This window comes from Lithobates pipiens, unplaced genomic scaffold (assembly GCF_037356315.1).
Source record: "Lithobates pipiens isolate NorthernLeopardFrog02 unplaced genomic scaffold, aLitPip1_a1.2 Scaffold_10, whole genome shotgun sequence".
Taxonomy (NCBI): domain Eukaryota; kingdom Metazoa; phylum Chordata; class Amphibia; order Anura; family Ranidae; genus Lithobates; species Lithobates pipiens.
Window position 1 is genome coordinate 238,049,859 of NW_027507686.1, and position 23,484 is coordinate 238,073,342.

The window sequence follows — 23,484 nt, forward strand, 5'->3', positions numbered from 1 at the left end:
AGATACAGATACTGCATGTAGGCAGTACCCAGGATGCCTCGCACATGGCCCCCATGTGCAGCCGGGTCACCGTCCAGTTAAGCAGGTTCCAAGGCACGCCTAAATTCCTTAGCCCAGATGATGGCCTGATGCATCAGCTTCAAAGGCTCAGACAACCAGGGATGCACCATTAACACACTTTTTTCTCTCTACTCCCCAGGCATTGGCTGTAAGCCCTTGTACACATAGTATGACATTCCGACAACCAAATCCATCGGATTTTGTCTGAAACTGGTGTTGCATACACACGGTTGGACAAAGTTTTCGGAAAATCCGATCGTTCAGAACATGATGACGTTATTTCGTTACGACGGGACTACGTTCAGGCTAGTAGCCAAAAGCTTTTGTTTAGGAATTTGATCTGAGCATGCGTGGCACTTTGTCTGATCGGAATTCTCTATGCCCGATCGGATCATGTTGTCGGAAAATTTTATAGCCTAGCTCTAAAACTTTGTCGGTCGGATATTCCGACGGAAACAGTCCGATGGAGCCCACACACGGTCGGATTATCCGACAACACGGTCCAATCAGACATTTTCCGTCAGAATGTCAGACCGCGTGTACAAGGGCTTATAGGCACTTCTCTAGATATTCATACAAAGGCACACAGGTGTAGGTAATCTTCTTTTACTTCCTTAAGTGCATTAAAGAAATAGAACAGTGCAGATACTGGCAGAAAACATAGTCCAAAAATGTCATTGATTCAATATGAAAATTTCGTGACTCATCTCAAGTAATGCTCAATTCGTTTAACACCCTATTTCTTCTAACATCTTGAGATTGTGCACTAAACTCCCTCAAGGGGAGAATGAACGGAAGGAGCAAGACTTACTCTCTGTAAGTGACCAAGCCTGAAGCCTTCCCTTCCCTATGCTTTTCAAGGAGAAGTGATCCTAAGCTCCAGCTCTATCCCGCTTAAATGGGGCTACCCAGAAACCTCCAGAAGAAGGTGGTCATCCCTTAACCCATTCCCGCTGCCACTTACCAGCCCTTTATAAGGATTGAAATACCGGAAGGCAGGGGTAGGCATTTTGACAATGTGACCATTGTGATTGGATGTCACAACAGTCTTATGCCGCGTAAACACACGATCGAATTGTCCGGCGTACTTAATCTGCCGAAACGCATTTCATCGGACTATTCGATCGTGTGTGGGCTTCAGCGGACTTTCTCAGCGTAAAGTTCGGCGGACTTAGAAAGTATTTTTGCAGTCCAATCTTTCCACTGGACTTGGGTTTCAGGGAACAATACGTTCGTCAGTATGCTAGTCCGGCGGACTAAGAATGACGCATGCTCAGAAGCAGATTACGAAAAGGAAGCTATTGGCTACTGGCTATTGAACTTCCCTTTTATAGTCCCGTTATACGTGCTGTACATCATCATGCTAGCAAACGCCGGACTTTCTGTGTGTCCGTGTGTGGCCAAGTCCGTTCGGTAGAAAGTCCACCAGACTATCCGCCGGATTGTTTGCCGGACTAAGTACGCCGGACAATTCAATCGTGTGTACGCGGCATTATAATCAAAAGCTCCTACAGTCTTATAAACAAAAGCTCCTGATCGAAAAATAGGCAACAGGAGCTTTCCGTGACCTTGTAGGTACTGTGTTGGGAACGCGCTGTGAGCTTGCACTCAGCACAGCAAATAGTTTACCTATAGACCCATATATGTGGACACTTTACGTTAAAGCCCACCCACTGAGAGGCAGTATATATGTGTACAGCTGCTGAGAAGAGCTCCCCTTCTTAATTCCTATATGTGAACATTAGGGATGAGCCGAACACCCCCCGGTTCGGTTCGCACCAGAACTTGCGAACGATCCCCGCGTTCGGTACGTTAGAAGTCTATGGGACTCGAACGTTCGAATTGGAAAGTGCTCATTTTAACGGCTAATATGCAAGATAGTGTCCTAAAAAGGGTTTGGTGACCTGACTCCTGCCTCAGGGGACATGGGTCACTGCAAAAAAAAGTTTTAAAAACGACCGTTTTGGCGGGAGCACTGATTTTAATGACGATTAAAGTGAAAAAAAAAAAGTGAAATATTCCTTTAAATATGGTGCCTGCGGGGTGTCTGTAGTATGCCTGTGAAGTGCCACGTGTTTCCCGTGTTTAGAACAGTCCCTGCACAAAATGACATTAAACGGAAATAACACCATTTAAAACTGCTTGCGGTTTTAATGTTATATCTGGTTCCTGCAATATGGTTGAAAATCATTGAGAAACATGGCATGGGTAGCCCTCCCTGCCCATTACCAGCCTATTTGGGTCTTGTACGCATATTAAGGGGAACCCCGTACCCATATTAAAAAAAGGAAATGCGTGTGGCCCCCAGGCCCTATATACTCAGAACAGCAGTATACAGGCGGTGCAAACAAGACAGGGACTGTGTAGGTTTGTTGTGTTAAGTTGAATCTGTTTGTCATTTTCAACCGGTACATTTTTAAAGTGTAGCTCCAGTCAAAAAAACTATCTTTAAGCTTTTTGGAAAACATAGGGAAGGGTTATCACCCCTGTATAATTTGTTTTGTCGTCCATCTTTTTTCATCTCACTTGCTGCTGTCTCCTTGCGTTTGCAAGTAGGAGATGTTTGTAAGTTGGATGTTTGAAAGTAGGGGCCTGCCCTATATTATAGCGGTATGTACTGGGTACAGAGCACGCAGACAGCACGCACTATCTCCTAACACTACTGACTGCAAGCTCTATTATTAACCACTTGTTAGCCCAATGTTTGCATAAAGTGAAAGATGAAGTTATGCTGAGTAAATAGATATCAAACATGTCACTCTTCAAAATTGCACATGCCCGTGGAATGGCGCCAAACGTCGCTACTTAAAAAATCCCCATAGGCGACGCTTTAAATATTTTTTTACTGGTTACATGTTTTGAGTTGCAGAGGAGGTCTAGGACTAGAATTATTGCTCTCGCTCTAACATTCTCGGCGATACCTCACATGTGTGGCACATGCGAGCACATGGGGACATGGGCGCTTTAATTTTTATTTTATTTTTTTATTGTTCATTTTACTTTATTTATTTTAGTTTGACATTTTTTTTCCCAAAAATATATTTTTGATCACTTTTATTCCTATTACAAGAAATGTAAACATCCCTTGTAATATGAATATGGGGTGACAGGTCCTCTTTACAGTGAAATCTGGGGGGTCAATATGACCCCACATCTCACCTCTAGGCTGGGAAGCCTGAAATAAAAAATAAAAAAAAGATTCTGGCTTTGATCGTACTGGCGAGTTGGTAGAAGCACCGGAGGGCGGTGAGGGGTGGGGGGGCGTCTATGGCTGGGTATTTCAGGGTATCACCGAGTATGGCTGGGTATCTCTGAGTATGGCTGGGTATGGCAATTTATGGCAGGGTATTACAGAGTATTGGCGGGGTATTGGCGGGGTACTACAGAGTAATAGCAGGGTACTGCACTGGGGAGTAATGGCAGGGTACTGCACTGCAGAGTAATGGCGGGGTACTGCACTGCAGAGTAATGGCGGGGTACTGCACTGCAGAGTAATGGCGGGGTACTGCACTGCAGAGTAATGGCGGGGTACTGCAGAGTAATGGCGGGGTACTGCACTGCAGAGTAATGGCAGGGTACTGCAGAGTATGCACTGGTATTGCAGAGTATTGGCAGGGAATTGAGGGGTTAAATTCGGTGAGCAGCGATGTGGGCACTGCAGATGCAGCCCACATCGCTGCTGACACCGATCTCTTTCCCCTCCGCTGTACCGATCGGTACAGAAAGGGGAGGTAGGAACAGGCGTCATAACATGACGCCGGTTTGTTTCCAAGTGATCACTCCGTCATTTGACGGAGCAATCACGTGGTAAACGGCCGCTATGAGCGGCCGTTTACCGTGATGCGCCGGGTCCTATGGACCCGGCGGTCACGGATGCTCTCGAGTGCGCACACCTCGGGGCACGCGAGAGCAGAATTCTGGGAGGCCGTTAATTAACGGCCTCTCTGAGTTAAACAACCGCCCTGAAGCCGTTAATCGGCAATGGGCAGTTGTTAAGTGGTTAAAGCTAGATCACTAGCTATATAGGTGAGGTGAATATAGTGGTGTATACTGCAGTCAGGGCACAGACAACAACCACTACACAGCAGCAAGATAGGAAATCAGCCAAAAACGATTGGTGTGTACTGTGTTGAAGGTACACAGAACACCCACTGCTTCAGATGCAAAGTAACACACTACAGGAGGCCGCCTTAAAGGCGGCCTTATATAGTGTGGGGCGTGCACTACACAGCCTGAGCTATGATTGGCCACAGGCAGGATGCCTGTGGCCAATCATGGCTCTCCTCGCTGCCGGCGCTGCGATTGGCCAAGCATGCGGGGTCACAGTGCATGCTTGGCCAATCATCGGGCAGCAATGCACTGCGCCAACGCAGTGCATTGTGGTCCGCGTGCGCGTCACTCGAATTTTGACGCGAACGGCCAAAACGTTCGGAATTCGCCGAACGGCCGAACGGCCAATGTTCGAGTCGAACGTGCGTTCGACTCGAACACGAAGCTCATCCCTAGTGAACATCCTCCATGAGATGATCAGAGATTATTGATGTTCTACAGGTTTAGTTGGAGACCATAAAAATGCTGCACAAGACATTAAAAGACTGGGGAGGTCACTTGAGACTTTTGGAGGCTGCTTCTATTGCAATCAGTAATCAGTGATTCTACTCTCTCTACTGACTACTGGGGTCCAAGGGTCACACAACAAGTGAAAGAACCACACGTGGTCCTCAAAACTTAAAATGGATATCAAAGTCTTATAATATTTTATTACTAAAAACCACATCGAGGTAAAATAAAGTGCAGTCACCCAAGTTCAATCTCCCTAAAGAGAAATTCTTTACAATTCTCCTGGGTGAAAGGCATTTTCATTTTTTGCCTCGATAGTTTTCTGGACTTCTTGGATAAAACATTTTTATAGAAATGACCCTATACTTTCACATTGGCATGAAGGAAAGATTGATGTCTCTTGGAACCTGTGATCACAACTTATAAGAAAGAATTGAATAAAATATTTCAACCTTGAGTTGGAAGTTTCAGTTTTTCAGAACAGGGATCCAATAATGGCTCTAAAATTCATTACCGAGTCCCGAAGTTACCTATCAAGTATGCCAACTCTGAGCAGCCATATTTGCTAAGTGCTGACAGGTCGATCTGTCATTAGTCACGGTTTTAGGGTTTGAAACTTCTCGCTATTACAAAGTGAAACATTTTAGGTGGAATAGGTGCCAGCAGTAGAGAAATTTGTCCTGTGACAGCACTAGCAAATCATTAAGGAAATATTGAGCCTACCTTAAAGCGGGAGTCCGCCGGGACTCCGCATTTGTTTTTTTTTTTAAAAGCCAGCAGCTACAAATACTGCAGCTGCTTACTTTTAAAATAGTGACACTTACCTGTCCAGCGCGCCCGCGATGTCGGCACCCGAAGCCGATCTCTCGATCGTCTTTTGGGTGCTGCCGCCGCCATCTTGGGTATGTGAATCAGGAAGTGGAGCCTTTCGGCTTAATTTCCGGTTCCCTATTGCGCATGCGCGAGTCGCGCTGCGCAATAAGGATGGACCCGCTGCCTCTGGGATCCGTGTGTTTCCCAGCAGGCAGCGGGGGACTTTCGGAAAGGGGCGTAATCTACGCCCCTTTCCGCAGAGAGCTATCCCGGAAGTGGGTGCAGATACCTGTACTGTACAGGTACCTGCACCCCCTCCCCCCTGAAAGGTGCCAATTGTGGCGCCGGAGGGGGGGAGGGTTCCGATGAGCGGAAGTTCCACTTTAGGGTGGACCTCTGCTTTAACTACTTGCCTACCAGGGCAATTTTTATTTTTTTTGTACACATGCTAAATCTGCATTTTTTGGTATAAATTACTGTAAAGCCCCATACACACTATCATATTTTCTGCTTATTTTTTTGTCTTCAGATTTACCAAAACCATGTAGTGCAAGGGCCTGCCTTATTGCATACAAATTGAAACTCCTAAGGTTTGACCTCATATTATATGGTTTTGGTAAATCTGAAGGAAAAAATCAGCAGAAAATCTAATAATGTGTATGGGGCTTGAGTCTCAAATAAGTATACATTTTTTGAAAGCAGAGACCCTGGAGAATAAAATGGCGGTAGTTGCAATTTTTTTTATCTTATCTTAAAACGACAGTTGGACAGGTATTTATGAAATGCGCATATTCAAGAAAGAATACAGGCATACACCACTTTTAAAGTGGTTGTAAACCCTTACAAACCACTTTGACCTACAGGTAAGCCTAGATTAAGGCTTACCTGTAGGTCCAAGAAATATCTCCTAAACCTACACGGTTTAGGAGATATTTACTAGGAGACAGTCACAGCTGTCTATGGCGCATGCGCCGTAAACAGCAGCGCACAGGTTCACTATCGCCGTTAGCGGCATGCCGCTGCTAATGTCGATATGCCATTAGTGGCGGCTCCCGTGCGCATGCGCGAGAGTGACGTCATCGCTGCTCCGGCGCTGTGAGTGGCCGGAGCAGCGATACCCGGAAGAAGATGGACGCTCCGGACTACAGGGGACAGCGGTGACTTCGCTGGCTCCTGTGTCAGGTAAGTGACACATAATGGGCTACTATGCGATGCATAGTAGCCCATTATGCTTTACCTTTGCAGAGAGACAAAGAGGAAGTAAACCCATCAGGGTTTACTTCCTCTTTAAGTACGCAATGGTGTTTATTTAGTAAAGCTGGAAAGTGAGAAATCAGGCTCACGTCTGCATAGAAACCAATGAGCTTCCAGGTTTTATTATCAAAGCTTAATTGAATAAGTTGGGGTTAGAAGCTCATTGGTTTCTATGCAGAAGGGAGCCTGATTTTGCACTTTCCAGCTTTAGTAAATAGAACCCATTGCGTACTTAAAAGTGGGGTATGCCTGTACACTAAAATGAATTTCAGTGCAAACAAACACAACGGAGTGGATTTAATAAAACTGGAGACTGAAAAATCTGATGCAGCTCTGCATAGAAACCAATCAGCTTCCAGCAAAGCTTAATTGAACCTGCTGAAGTTAGAAGCTGATTGGCTACTATGCACAGCTGCACTAGATTTTGCACTTTCCAATTTTAGTAAACCAACCCCAATATTAGATCCAATTTATCAGTAAAATATAAAAGATTGGGTTGTGTTGAGTAAATTGATACCAAACATGTCAAGCCATGAAATTGTGCATGCCCAAGAAATCACAAAAAAAAAAAAAAAAAAAAAAAAAGAAATTAACAAAAAACAAAAAAATGCTTTAAAAACCTTTACAGGTTATCAGTTTAGAGTTAACTCTGAGTTATGGCCCTGGAATTATTGCTCTCACACTGACTTTCACAATGATATCTCACATGTGTAACACAACTGATGCTGAACTTTTTATATTGGGGATGACAAGGGTGTTTAAAATAAGTTTTAATTATTCTTATTTATTTTATATCATTCTTTTTTTTTTTTTTTTCCTTGTTAAACTTCTCGTTTTAAACTGTATTGCTAACATGGAGGGCTAACAAGCTAACAAGTTACGTGGCAGCATGGACAGGTGACAGGTCCTCCAAATGGAGACACTCGGGGTCTATTAGCACTCCTCAAACACACTGCTACTTATAATTTCTGCATATCTGTATTGCTTTGTCATAGAAGTACAAAGTGCCTTAAAGAGGGAACTTCAGTCTGCTCACATAATGTGTAATAAAAACATCTTTGCCATTCTAATGCTTCCCGCCAACCACATAGCATATTATTTTAAAAATACTGTGATTCTGTACTTGCTGCCAAATATGCTGCAGAAATCTCCTGTCACTGAATCTGGCTGCAACCATTTTAACTGTGGGCAGCTGAAGCTGCTGCCTGTTACATAGTTACATAGTTACATAGTTACATAGTTAGTCAGGTTGAAAAAAGACACAAGCCCATCAAGTTCAAACACAAACAAAAAATAAAAAAAAATAATAATAATATCATACAATCCCATATACCCAATTCTATACCCACAGTTGATCTAGAGGAAGGCAAAAAACTCCAGCAGAGCATGATCCAATTTGCTAAAGCAGGGGAAAAAATTCTTTCCTGATCCCCCGAGAGGCAATCAGATTTTTCTCGGATCAACTTTACCTATAAATGTCAGTATCCAGTTATATTATGTACACTTAGGAAAGAATCCAGGCCTTTCTTAAAGCAATCCACTGAGCTGGCCAGAACCACCTCTGCAGAGAGTCTATTCCACATTTTCACAGCTCTTACTGTAAAGAAACCTTTCCGTATTTGGAGATGAAATCACTTTTCCTCTAGATGTAAAGAGTGCCCCCTTGTCCTCTTTGTTGACTGTAAAGTGAATAACAACACCAAGTTCACTATATGGACCCCTTATATATTTGTACATGTTGATCATATCCCCCCCTTAATCTCCTCTTATCAAGAGTGAATAAATTCAGTTCCTCTTTCCTCATAGCTGAGCTCCTTCATGCCTCTTATCAGTTTGGTTGCCCTTCTCTGCACTTTCTCCAGTTCCCCGATATCCTTTTTGAGAACTGGTGCCCAAAACTGAACGGCATATTCCAGATGAGGTCTTACCAATGATTTGTTCACTTCCTGGATTTACACAGACACACAGATGCACACCTCCAGCTCTGCAGCTCTCATTGGCCCTTTTATGACTAACCCCCTTCCCTTCCTGGATAACTCTCAGGAGAGGGAGAGAGCTGTGCGTGATGTCATAATCCTAGGCTAATGACCATACAAGAAAGAGGAAGTGGGCTGTAAAAGGTATTTACTGGCAGAAAAAAAAATGTTTTACTATGCAAAGTTAAAACAACAAGGGCAGAAGATTTAATAGATGGAAAGTTGAAAAAAAATTACTGAAGTTACGCTTTAATGTACCAACAGTTACTTGACCGCACTGCTCTACTGTTCATTATACATTTTATTTATAACTGAAAAATAGACAGAAGACGTCTTTTCTAGTCCCCTGCTAAAACCAGGATGCTGCATTACTGTGCCCCAAGTTTTTGGTAGTAGCTAACAATATACGGCGATCAAACCTTGACAGTTCCCCAAGATGGAAGCTAACCTGACCATCTCAACAAAGCTGAGATCCACCTAAATCCAGCTTCCATCCACCTAAAGGTGTCATGTTCTTGATTGGTTGCTAAATAAGTACATTTGAAACATTGGGGTTGATTTACTAAAACTGGAAGGTGCAAAATCCGGTGCAGCTGTAGATAGAAACCAATAGGCTTCCAGTTTTTTGTTGAAGCTTAATTGGACAAGCTGAAGTTAGAAGCTGATTGGTTTCTGTGCGCAGTTGCGCCAGATTTTGAACTTAATAAATCAACTTCACTGTATTTTGTGTTATTAAAGTCTAACAAGACCCTGGCTGGAAAGGCGTCAAAAAAGAGGAATAGCAGACACACAGACGAGGTACTTTCACTACATCACAACAGGTTAATCCTGCAATTGACCCAGACTAATACTCAGCAACATCACTGGGAGATCCAGTCTGTTATTTCATAATTACTGACAGTAGAAAAAGCTTTTGTTCCTAGCTAGTTCTTTCCTTTATCTCCCGCAGGTTCTGCCTTCTTCTTAAAGGACAATATTCAATCATTTTTTTTTTACGTTTTTTAGATATATGTGAATGCACTCATATTTGTGAAAAATATTGCGTCCAGAATGTGGTCCTCGTGTAAAGATAATACAAAATTATGTCCTTTTTCTCTTGCACAATCCTTAAAGGGGTTGTAAAGCTTTGTTTTTTTATTTTCTAAATAGGTTCCTTTAAGCTAGTGCATTGTTGGTTCACTTACCTTTTCCTTCGATTTCCCTTTTAACTGTTTTTTTTCTTTGTCTGAATTTCTCACTTCCTGTTTCTCCTCAGTAAACTTCACACCATCATCCGAGCGGTGTTTAGTCAGCCAGAACAGTTTACTGAGGAGGAACAGGAAGTGAGAAATTCAGAAAAAGAAAAAAAACATTTAGAAGGGAAATGGAAGGAAAAGGTAAGTGAACTAACAATGTACTAGCTTAAAAGAACCTATTTAGAAAATAAACAACTAACCTTTACAACCCCTTTAATATTTTGATCCACATCCGTGACAATTAAGTTGACCAGAATAGATAGGAACTCTCTGGATTTTGGCTGGAGACTCCGGGTAATTGATCTACATTATTATTATTATTATACAGGATTTATATAGCGCCAACAGTTCGCGCAGTGCTTTACAACATGGGGGCAGACAGTACACTTACAATACAAATCAATACAGGAGAGATCAGAGGGCCCTGTTTGTTAGAGCTTACAATCTAAAAGGGAGGGTCAAGTGCAAACAAAAGGTAATAACTGTGGGGGGTGAGCTGATGGAGAAAATGAAAAGAAAACAGTTGTTAGGTGTGGGTAGGATAGACTTCTTTGAAGAGAAGGGTTTTCAGGGATCGTCTAAAAGCTAATAAAGTAGAAGATAAGCAGACAGATTGGGGTAAGGAGTTCCATAGGATTGGAGAGGCTTTGAAAAAGTCCTGGAGGCGGATATGGGAGGAGGTGGCGAGGGAGATAGAGAGCAGGAGGTCTTGAGAGGAACGAAGAGAACAAGTAGGTTGGTATTTAAAGACTAGGCTAGTGATGTAGCTGGGGGCCGAGTTGTGGATGGCTTTGTAAGTAGTTGTTAGTATTTTTAATTGAATTTGTTGGGTGAGCGGAAGCCAGTGGTGGGATTGAAAGAGAGAGGTAATAGACACAGAGCTTGGTAAGGTGGATGAGTCTGGCAGCAGCATTCATGATGGACTGAAGAAGGGATAGACTATGTAGAGATAAGCCAATGAGAAGGGAGTTGCAGTAGTCGAGGCGAGAGATGACCAGCGAGTGAATTAAGATGTTGCGGAGGTTGAGGCGGCAGGATTTGGACAGTGGTTGGACGTGGTGCTTAAAGGAGAGTTCAGAGTCCAGGACTACCCCTAGGACCTTGGCATGTGGGGATGGGCTTATAGTTGTGCCATCGATTTTGACAGAGAGATCAGGGGAAGAGGAAGGGGCATATTAGGGAGGAAAAAATTATACGTTTGGTTTTGGATAGATTGAGTTTGAGGAAGTGGTGTGACATCGAGACTGATGTATCTGATAGCAAATTAGTGATACATGAGGAGACAGAGGGAGTGAGCTGAGAGGTAGAGAAATAGAATTGGGCGTCGTCAGCATAGAGGTGGTATTGGAAGCCATGGGAGGCTATCAACTGACCCAGGGAGGAGGTGTAGATTTAAAATAGGAGAGGTCCAAGAACAGAGCCTTGGGGGACCCCAACAGAGAAAGGAAGAGGAGAGGAGAAAGTAGAGTTGTAAAAAATGCTAAAGGTGCGGTTGGATAAGTAGGAAGAGAACCAGCGAAGAGTACAGTCATGGAGACCAAAGGTGTGGAATTTTTTGAGGAGGAGGGGATAGTCAACTGTGTCAAAGGCATCAGAGAGGTCCAGGAGTAGGAGTACAGAATAGTGTTGATTGGTTTTGGCCATTAGTAGATCGTTTGTTAGTTTTAGTACAGCAGTTTCTGTGGGGTGTTGAGGACGAAATCCAGACTGAAGGGAAGCTACATACTGAATCTTCAGGCCACCAGGAGTCGCCTTTGCTTTTACAGCTGATTCTTAGTTATTGTTGCCAATCAGATTATAACTTCAGGTTGTTCAATTAAAGGGGGCATTTACTGAAACGGGAGAGTGCAAAATCTGGTGCAGCTCTGCATAGAAACATTTTTTGTCAAAGCTTAATTGAACAAGCTGAAGTTAGAAGCTGATTGGCTACCATGCACAGCGGCACCCGATTCTGTGTGCACCAGTTTTAGTAAATCTCCCCCCTAAGCTTTGACAAATAACTTGGAAACTGATTGGTTTCTATGCAGAGCTCTCCCTAGATGTTGCACTCTGCAGTTTTAGTAAGTCAACCCCATCATGTGATCATTTTTTAGGTTTTTAGATATGACTGTGAAGGCACTCACATTTGTGGAAAAATTGTGTCCTGAATATGCTCAACACAAATAAGAAAAAGTATTGTTTTACTAAATATAGTCCTTTTTCTGTTACACATTCTTTCAAAATAATTTGCTCCACATCCATGCTGACCAAGTTGACCAGCATAGATAGGACCTCTCTGGATCTGGCCTGGAGACTCAGGCTATCTGATCTATGTACTGAAACTTCAGGCCACCAGAAGTTGCCTGTGTCTTTGCCATGGATTTCTAGCTAGTTCTTTCCTTTATATCCCTCACTCTGGGTGGTAGATTTCTTCTTTTTAAAGGAGTAGATTAAAGCCAGTTCCGAATAAGTTTTCTTTCGAAAATTGTAATTATGAATTTTTATTCGAATTTCACACCATTAGTGGGCTGCAATAATGGCCGATTTTCTGTCTTTTCTGTAGCAACATGAGGTGAAATTAAAGGCTTGGTTGGTCAAATTTCGAAATCAATGGTGGCACCATCCAATTACACATTTCTAATTTTTGAAAGAAAATTTGTTCAGAATTCGACCCATGTATGGCCTGCATAATTAAAACTGAAGAGTACAAAATATGGTGTAGCTGTGAATGATAAATTCAGTTTGTTCAATTAAGCTTTGACAAAAAAAAAAAAAACTTGGAAGCTGTTTTTTTTTGTACAGTTGCATCATATTTTGTACTCTTTAATTTTAATACATTAACCCCAATATGTAACCATTTTATTTTTATTTTTGAGATATATAATTTGTAATAATATTGCAACCTGTATGTGGGCAACTTGTGCCCAGCATAAAAACTGGAAACCAACTGAAGGAACACAAGGAAGAAGAGAAGGGTCCACTATGGACCAAACCAATTAACGTAAACCAATAGGTAAACTGAAATGTACCACTTCAGAAATACAATAAACAAATTAACCGCTTAAACTGCTAAAATGCCATAAATCTATCCCCTATTTTGTAGACGCTATAACTTTTGCGCAAACCAATCAATATATGCTTATTGTGATTTTTTTTTTTTACCAAAAATATGTAGAAGAATACATATCAGCCTAAAATGAGAAAAAAATAGCCTTTTTTAAAAAAAATGGGAATATTTATGATAGCAAAAAATACAAAATATTGTTTTTCTTTTCAAAATTGTCGCTCTTTTTTTGCTTATAGCGCAAAAAATGAAAACCGCAGAGGCGATTAAAAACCCCCCAAAAGAATGCTCTATTTGTGGGAAAAAAAAGGACGTCAATTTTGTTTTGGTGCAGCGTTGCATGACCGCGCAATTGTCACTTAAAGCAACGCAGTGCCGAATCACAATAAATGGCCTGGTCATTCAGCAGCCAAATCTTCTGGGCTGAAGTGGTTAAAGGTACACTGGATGTCACTAGATGTCAGGATAAAAATATTTATGCATTGCATAATGAAGTCCAATTCAAGGTTCATATGATCAGCACAGAGCCAATCAGCACTGTCCAGACAGAAAGTCAGGGGGCATGCAGCCTCATAGGACAGTCAGAGTAGAATGGAAACTCCTTCTACAAGCTTTAACCAGTGTTCAGCTGGACGCTGATAGAAGTCACAAAGCTGCTATATACTGCTGATAAGAAAAGGTATTTAGCAGTTTCAATTTACTAAAATGATTGCATTTCCATGTTCTGTGCACTGTGGGAGACCAGATATAGTGAATGCAGGCTCCTGGGTTTAGTAACAATTTAAGTAAACTAATTGTGTTTGAAAACCATTAAAATTTCATCTACACCTGTAATTGAATGTTATCCCAGATGCATTAAACATGCTTCATTACAATATATATATACGATTTTTCCTGCACGGAAGCCACATTCACAGATAGAATTGCGTTTGTTAGAAAAAAATAATCCATCCTGATTCTTTGAATTTTCTTAATACTAGACTTGAAAGAAAATGTCGATTGGACCCCACTGATCTTTAGAAATTGAATGAATGTTCTGAAATCTATAATTTAAGTTATAGATGACATTAACACTTTAAGTTATAGATAACATTGATTGATACCTAAGTATATATTGTCCTTAATAAATTTATTCCCCAATATGGCTGAGTTGGTTAATTGACTATCTTTCTGTCTATCTTTTATTGGATGGTGTTTGGCATGCTCGGGCTACAATGATTTTTACAGACTGAAGTAATTTATACACTGTGTCAGCTGGATGATATGTCACATATGCTAATGCTCGTCGACCATAATTCATGCTTTAAATCAGTGATATATATCAGAGTTTGATACATTGACGTCAAATTTCGAGGAGGACAATAAGAACGAAAGGAATGTTGGCAGGTGAAAATGATTTAAAAGTACACTCCCGTGACAGTGAATATCTGAACGTAGATCGTCTGAATGCCCAGAATTTTTATTTTTCTCTTGGCAACATCAGTAAACCCCACTTGGTCACTGGTAACCTAGTATTCTAGAAACACATGACCCTTAGCCTATGATTCTGGAACATTCTGTGTTCACAACTCGTTCACAACGCCCTCAAGCCAACTTGATCATTCAGATATAGACTATCCCCGTCTCTGTTTTACGCACACTGCTGCCTCTTGCAAGAGGTATATGCACAAAAGCAAAAGAGAGATTACACAACACAGAATGACTGGTAAGAAGAGGTGGTTTTCCTCCAGATGCCCTCTGTGAGCCCTACTTAAAGAAAAAGTTGCATGCTGGGGACCCAGTGCACTTCCCAAGTGGTTCAGAAAAATTATCCTATTTTATTTCTGTCATTGCTGTGCTGTAACTCCAACCCAGGTTGAAGCCCAATTTATGAGTATTTCTGTAGAGGAGTTACAGCCAGCACTGAAGCCACTGCATTTCATTCTGCAACCTTCCATGCAATTTTTCATCCCCATGCCTTCTCTGCCACCTTCTACGCACTTAAAAGAAAACACAGAGACCTTCCCATCAGCTAGCAGCTATTCATGGGAGAGAGACTATGTTAGTAGCTGATGGCTTGCTTTGCTTTGAATGATGGTGGAGAAGGGTGTCATTATTCCCAAAAACACAAGTCCACAGCAACACAAGGCAGCAGCTATTACACATGCCAGAGGGAGAGACTAGTGCAGTGGCTAGGATGTGTAGCTGTGGGCTTGTGTTGTGGGCTTGCGCTCTCTAGAGGGTTGCATTTCATTCTGCAATCCTCCATGCAATTTTTCATCCCCGTGCCTTCTCTGCCACCCTCTACGTACTTAAAAGAAAACACAGAGACCTTCCCATTAGCTAGCAGCTATTCATGGGAGAGAGACTATGGTAGTAGCTGATGGCTTGCTTTGCTTTGAATGATGGTGGAGAAGGGTGTCATTATTCCCAAAAACACAAGTCCACAGCAACACAAGCCAGCAGCTATTACACATGCCAGAGAGAGAGACTAGTGCAGTGGCTAGGATGTGTAGCTGTGGGCTTGTGTTGTGGGCTTGCGCTCTCTTGAGGGTTGCATTTCATTCTGCAATCCTCCATGTAATTTTTAAGCCCTGTGCCTTCTCTGACACCCTCTACATACTTAAAAGAAAACACAGAGACCTTCCTATCATCTAGAAGCTATTCATGGGAGAGAGATTATGTTAGTAGCTGATGGCTTGCTTTGCTTTGAATAATGGTGGAGAGGAGTGTCATTATTCCCAAAAACACAAGTCCACAGCAACATAAGCCAGCAGCTATTACACGTGCCAGAGAGAGACTAGTGCAGTGGCTAGGATGTGTAGCTGTGGGCTTGTGTTGTGGGCAATACCATGTTCCGTCAGCAGATGAGAATGAACTTTCACTGAGTAGTTGGCAGTAGGAGAGAAAGCAATCATGGATGGATAATCTGAGGTGGATTCTGAAGAAACCATAATGAGGACAACTACAGTAACTCCCGAAGATGGAGCCAAGTAGGGGACCAAGTCTGTATGAGGTGATAGAGTACCTCCAAACTAACATGTTTCGGGGGGTCCATGCCCCTTTATTAGAAACTGACTCTAAAAACATTTGTGTTTAGTGAACGTATTGTATCTCCTAATACAGACTAGATCCCCTATTTGGCTCCATGTCAGGATGTTAAAGTGGTTCTAAAGTCAAAAATGTTCTATACTTTGTGTTAAGGTAAAAAATGCTCCACTAACTGTCTTACCCACCCCCTCCAAAAACACTTACTTTACTCCTGCCACCACTCCTCCCACTTCCTAGTCCCATAGAAGACACTGAGAGCTGAGGGAGCCACAGGCTCTTGCTGCTATCAGTTAAGCCTTGTACACAAGATCGGATTGTCCGGCGTAATGCGGTCCGGCGCTGGACAATTCGATCGTGTGTACAAGGCTTTAAAGTGGTTGTAAACTCTGTTACCTACAGGTAAGCCTATAACAAATCTTAACTGTAGGTACCTTGAATATATCCTAAACTTACACAGTTTAGGAGATATTCAGTATATGTGCTGTTGACGACGTCATCGGTGCATGCGCACTGAAGAAACGGGCCACTGGTGCCGTTTTTTCAGGACTCGTGCCGTGACTGGTGGCATGCACGGGGGTAACATAATTGCGGCTCCGGCCAATCACAGCCAATCACAGCGCCGGAGCTGCGAACCTGGAAGTAACTCCGTTAGAAGATGTCCGCCGTGTACTTGGAGTGCCGACGACGATTCAGGGCATCGTTCTGAGGTATTTCATAATGAGCTAATATGCAATGCATACTAGCTCATTATGCCTTTGTCTTGCAGGGTTTTTTTTTTTTTTTTGGAGGCTTACAACCTCTTTAAACTCCTGTGAGGAGAGAATAGGAGCATGGCCATAGCACCTGGCTAGCTAATGAGGCACTCGGAGCAGGGAGAGGTAGACAGCGCTGGCGGGCCTGACTTCCAGAAGAGGAGGTAAGGGACCGCTCTGTGCAATATAGTTGCACAGAGCAGGTAAGCATAACTTTTATTTTATTTTATTTTAATCCCCAAAAAATGCCTTTAATATCACTTTAAGGTAGTTGCCCTGCTTATGATTTCTGCAGCATCCACTTCAGATTATCCATCTATGAATGCTTTCGCTCCTACTGCCCACTCCTTGGTGAAAGTGCCTTCACATTTTCTGGTGGGACATGGTATTCCCCTGGATGAGCTATTTCTGGTAATGTGCACTGGTCAAGTCACTGTTACGTAAATGCAATTTCTGTTATTAAAATGTTTTTTCTTGCACTATCCAGTGCACTCTGTTTTTTATTTTTATTTTTACATGACTGTTCGGTTCTTGTGTATGTGTGTGTGTGTGTGTGTGTGTGTGTGTGTGTGTGTGTGTGTGTGTGTGTGTGTGTGTGTGTGTGTGTGTGTGTGTGTGTGTGTGTATATATATATATATATATATATATATATATATACATACAGTATATACAGAGCTTGCATGGATATTCAGAACTAACGTGAAAGCAGTGCAGTGCAATACATTTGAAGGCTTGATTTACCATCGCTCATCTCGTTCAAAGACTCAGTCGGTGATTTGCATGCTGCTCACGTCAATTCAGCACTTCCCTTCCAAATATTGAGTGTCTGTTCTTATTTTTTGACCTCTGTGATTTTCCTGGCTCCACTGCATCTGGGAAGGTAAACTCCATGCCGATTCTGTATACACAAAGCAAACAGGACCACTTTGTAAATAGCAAACACAATCACAGCACTGTGCTTCAACAGTTTGGTAGCAAAGTCAGCCAAACGCCCAGAACAATGGGCTCCGTGCCATTTTATTACAAGGGCACAAAAAAATTGTGTTTTTTTTTTTCAAACAGGACGATAGAGAAATCCTTGTCTGTAGCTTCCCAGCAATATATAATCTCTAAGAAATGAATGTGCCTAGCTTCAGAAGGCGAGTCAGGGCGCAAGGCAGTAAATGGATTTCTGCACAGTCCTCCAGCTAAAGTTCTAATGTTTTTTTTTTTTGTTGCTACTATGCCTTAAAATACATCTATATGATATTTAATTGTTTTCTTTTGTAATAAAATACTTGTTTTCATCTTTATTTTATTCTTTGTTATGTCTTATGCCACGTACACATGATCAGAATTTCGGCCAGCAAAAGACCAATGAGAGCTTTTCATTGGAAAATGTGACCGTGTGTAGGCTCCATGTGTATGCAATTCTGACGCGCAAAAACTCACGCATGCTCAGATTCAACTACGAGATGGAAGCTATTGGCTACTAGGTATTGAACTTCCTTTTACTAGTCCCGTCGTACATGTTGTACGTCACTGTGTTCTTGGCGGTCGGAATTTGGTGTGACCGTGTGCAGGCAAGACAGTTTGAGCGGAATTCCTTTCGGAATTCCGACGGGAAAACCATCAGAGCTTTTTCCAATCAGAATTCTGATTGTTTGTATGTGGCATTAGTGCTACTGATTTCCTGCAACGTCTTTGCAGCCTGTCTGTATGCACTCCAACAATGGCATTTCTCAATGGGGCTTTCCTGATACTAACAAAAGTGGACCATGCCTGCAAAATGTGAGTTGGAACAGCCACTTATAGCCTAATTTGGATATCCATGTGACAGGGTGGTAACACAGGAGAACATTTGGGGTAGACCCACCATTAGAAATGATGGGGACCTGTCCAAATGCAAGGTGAAGGGCCACCACAAGTCTGATGGATGGTGCCAATGTTTGCCACCCTTTCCTCAAGCCAAACCTGAACACTTTAGAGGCACACAGCAATTTTTCTACTTTTTTGCATTATACACCATAGGATTGTAAAAGACCTGGGACACCTTTTAGCATTGCGGCACATGTGTCGTCCCATGACAAACAGTGGATGTGGGCAAATTATGTTAATAATTGGAGATCCAAGGTCCCCTAGTGCAATCCCCTTCCCCGTCAGGTCAGTCTGTACTCCAGTACAGCCTCCCTTGGTCAGTCTATCCTCCAGTATAATCCCTCCCTGGTCAGTCTGTCCCCCAGTACATCACCCCCTAGGTTAGTTTGTCCTCAGTATAATTTCCCCAGGTCAGTCTGTCTCTCAATTAAAGCATCCCTCTACCAATATAATTAAAAGCACTGGAAGTCGATGGGAGGGGAAAGAGAGATAGGAGGACTGGTGCTGCAGGGCTGCCACCAATGTGTTGGTTTCAGGTGGCTACTCTCTGGGTGGAAATAGAGACTGTGTTAAACTTGCAGTTCAAGGTACCTGAGTTCTTCACCCGTGCCCTCTGTTCCCTAAAGAGACTGTGTTTGTGAAAGTTCTACTGCAAAATAAACCTTTTAAAAAGGACTTCATCTGTGTCAGTGTACAAGTCGTTGGGTATCAACCCTGGGAACCCCTAGATGTGGAGGAGCAGGCCAGGAGAAAGTAATCGTTAAGCCCATCCAGTCAAGGCCGCCCTGCAACGGGTTATGGCCGCTACACTACTAACCATCGCACTAATGTATAGTGAGCTGCAGATATAGTTACCGAGGGTTCCCTGAAAGCAAAATGTTATTTTGAGAGTTTCTGCAAGTTAAAAAGCTGATTTAAGGTGTAACATGAATCTTGGTTGCAGAACCTCCCTATAGGGCCACCTTATATGAGTTCTTCGTACTGTAGGTGCTTGCTATTGTTTAAATTACTTTAATTCATTTAATTTCAATGAAACTGCAGCATAGGCGGTCAGCAAAACACATCAGGAGCAGAGTGGTGATATCACCAAATTTGTAATCTATTTAGTATTTCCTCCATCTTCCAGGTGATCTTTACCTTTATACAGACTTGGGGCTGTGGTAAACAATGCAAGAACCTTTGCCTTGTACTCAAAATGCTCTGCAGGCCTCAATCCAAAAATGTAATAAATGCCCTTTTTGTTAATACATTATTGCTGCTGCATATACCAGATTTTTGCACAATTTTGACTATTCCTTTAGGCAAATGCATGGACATAAACATAAAGATTTGCTTTTAAGAGGACACATAATTCTAACCAATATGAACTATTATTTGGGATTAAAAACACAAAAAGACGCTCTTGACTCTAAAGAAGCCTTCCCAAATTATGATTGCCATAACATGAACCGCTTCCTCCTTCAAAATGGTAATGCAGTGTCAGATAAACATTCCCAGCAGCCTTGTCACTGGAGTGCCCTTCACTCTTGCACATTTATGTCGTGTGATTGGAATATAATTCAGACTGGATCAGACGCTCGCTCAGCATTAACTGTCCTTTTTTTTTCCTGAGAAAATAGACGGTTTGTTGAACAAAAGTCCTTACAGAAAGATGTGTTGGCATGCTTATAAAGAATGGAGACTGCCTAGTTCTGCATGATCGATGGGTAGATGTCTGAGTTTTAATATGTTTGTATTTCACTATATGTTTTCAAGAATGTGTGAGCTCTATATGCTTGCATTTATATGTGTTGTGTATATGCATACAAAGCAGGAATATGTGGAACAGTAGATATAAACTCACTCACAACAATCTCATATAAGCTTTTTCATGATAATATCATTTCAAAGTTAGTTTCAATCTTTTTGAATCTGCACCTTTAGTTAAAATGTAGCGATGACTCTCTAGGGCAGTGATGGCAAACCTTGGCACTCCAGATGTTTTGGAACTACATTTCCCATGATGCTCAACTACACTGCAGAGAGCATGAGCTTCATGGGAAATGTAGTTCCAAAACATCTGGGGTGCCAAGGTTCACCATCACTGCTCTAGGGAGTGGCTGGATTGTTGGGTCCTCCTAAGGCTTCCAGTAGTGACTCTTCCATAACTGGACCCAACAACTCACCAACACATCAGTAGAAATCGAAATGGGCTATTTTGATCTCTACTGGTTTGTTTTTGAGTTGTTGGGTCCAGTTATGGAAGCATAACTAAAGCCCATTTTGATCTCTATTGGTGTGTTGGTGAGATGTTGGGTCCATTTACGGAAGAGTCACCACTGGAAGCCATAGGAGGACCCAACAATCAAGCCACTCCCTGCAAGGGAAGTACTCATTAAACAGCTTCAACAACTAAAAGGCTAACCTGATATTAACACAGGAACAATTATAAATGTAACACGGTTAATGCAGTTTCTTCCCCTTGCTTTCCCTTCCAGTTTGACTGTAAAATAGTCCTTTCACAACGTACTGGGTGGCAAAAATGGCATGACAGCAGTAAAACAAACCATGTGTAACAAAGCAACAATAAGCAAATACTATAATGAGCAAATATGTACTTATAAAAATACAGGTTTTCAGTGCTCAATAGCTCATGCTAGCATTTACACACAGTAGTGAATGCGTTGAGGGTAAACCATCGCTTATTGGAAAGCTTTATCCAGGCACTGTAGTCAGACAAGGCGAAGGTGGATTGCTACTGCTATGACCCCTTAGTGGTTCTCAACCTCAGTCCTCAAGTACCCCCAACAGGCCATGTTTGCAGGTTTTTCTTTATCTTGCACAGGTGCTTTAAATCAGAGTCAATGGTTTGATATTTTGGACAGCTATTTCATCTAATGCCGCGTACACACGCATCAGACTATCCGGCGGACTTAGTCTGGCGGACTGTCCGCTGGACTGTCCGCTGGACTTTCCGAACGAGCTACCTGCCAACACACGGCACTTTTGCGGTGGACACGGTACGGCTCAGGAGGGGGCGCTCGCTCGTCCCCACCCCCTTTCCTGGCCGGCCGGGTAGCATGCTCGGATAAGGGTCTGATATGGACCTAGGGGGGGACCCCCACGCCATTTTTCCGGCGTGGGGATTCCCCTTTAAGTCCATACCAGGTGACGGGGCCAGCGACGCCTCCTTCGCTGATCCCGGGCTACCTGGAGACGCGCTCAAAATGAGCGGACTTTTCTCCGGGCGGGAAACGTCCGTTCATTTCAAAAGTACGCAGAATGGCACACACACGGCCGTACTGTCCGCCGAAATGCGAGTCCGGCAGACAGATTGGTGTGCAAAACTCCAATCTTAGTAAAAAAAAGTCAGTCGGAGTCTACACATGGGAGGATTGTCCGGCGGACTAAGTCCGCCGGACTTTTCCACCGGATTGTTTGATCGTGAGTACGTGGCATAAGAGAAATTCCCAAAACATGGCCTGTTGGGGATACTTGAGGACTGAGGTTGAGGACTACTGCCTTGCACAACTCAAAGTGCTTTTTTTATTGTGCAATAAATAGTTATTTGTAAGCAAAAATTGTAGGCATATTGTAAACAACATATAAAACAATATACAATAGTTACTATATATATATATATATATATATATATATATATATATATATATATATATATATATATATATATATATATATATATATATATATATATATATATATATATATATATATATATATATATATATATATAAACTTTTGTGGCTTTTCCATCAAGCTAAATGTAGTGTCCATTTTTGTTGTTATAGTTTTCTGCTTTTTTCTGCCCCCAGTGTTCCCTGATGTGAGCATTTAAAAAAGTCTTTTAAAATTATGTCAGGGGCCAAAGTTTCAATTTGACATCAGTTCCTTGCAGCATTCTAGCCCGCAGTGACTTTAGAAAGGAGTCACTCCACTACACTTTGCTGATGAGCGCCTCCCACCCACCCAAAAACTGTTGACTGCTAGAGAGAACAGAATCATGTGACCTATAGTGTGAGCATGCCACATACTGTAGCGCCTCTCTTTGGTAAATTTTCTCCCAATGATCATGTAACTGCAGTTTTAGAGTGTCTTTAAAGGTATTTGCATTTTATTTTTAAGAAGAGTGTAAATGACCACAAGGTATGAAGGGGGAGTTGTTGCATAGTTTAGGCATGCTGGAGTTCTTCTTTAGGCGGTAAGACATTTTTAGGTTGATTAGTAGTATTAGTAGCTAAGTGTTTTGAGTAAACTCATGAAAGAGCATTTAGAACAGGGGTAGGGAACCTTTTTGGCTGAGAGAGCCATGAACGCCACATATTTTAAAATGTAGTCCCGCGAGAGCCATACAATATGTTTAAAACTATTTTTTTTTCTAATCGATTAATCGACTAATTTCAATTATAACTGTAATATCCACGTCATCTCCCCCACTGTAATATCCACATCTCCCCTACGATTGTCTGCTCGCTTACCACTACACAGGCAGGCAGATCCACGAGCAGTTGAGATGGGTGATGATGACGTCAGCGTGCCGCTCACCTAGGCCGCTGCCGGGTGTACCAAGATGGCCGCAGCTCCGGAGCTAGGCCGAAGCTGCGGCCTTTCCTATGGGCTTAATCCACGGATCGGCACACCATGCAATCTACGGATTGAGAGGTGGGAGCCAGATGCAGCCATCAAAAGAGCCACATCTGGCTCGAGAGCCATAGGTTCCCTACCCCTGATTTAGAGGAAGTCCACATTAGAAAATATGTCTATGTGATTCAGATTTGGAAACATACCTACAGCATGTCATTTAGACACCCTTGGATAATAGCAATATGGGAAAATAGGGAAAATAAGAAATACAAGAACTAGTATAGGTATTATGAGGACCCTTTATCAGATAAAACAAGAATGA

At 42.3% G+C, this 23,484-nt stretch overlaps 1 protein-coding gene across 3 annotated transcripts in view; it reads right to left on the minus strand.

Moving 5' to 3' along the window:
• Positions 1-23,484, minus strand: part of LRRC4C (leucine rich repeat containing 4C) — a 1,242,711-nt gene that overhangs the window by 1,103,926 nt on the left and 115,301 nt on the right. The window contains exon 2 of one of the 3 annotated variants that reach the window (XM_077463214.1): positions 17,466-17,622. The exons of the other annotated variants lie outside the window; for them this stretch is intronic. The gene's annotated coding sequence lies outside the window, so the exon portion shown is untranslated. The remainder of the gene's footprint in view (positions 1-17,465; positions 17,623-23,484) is intronic. 3 annotated transcript variants of the gene reach the window in all.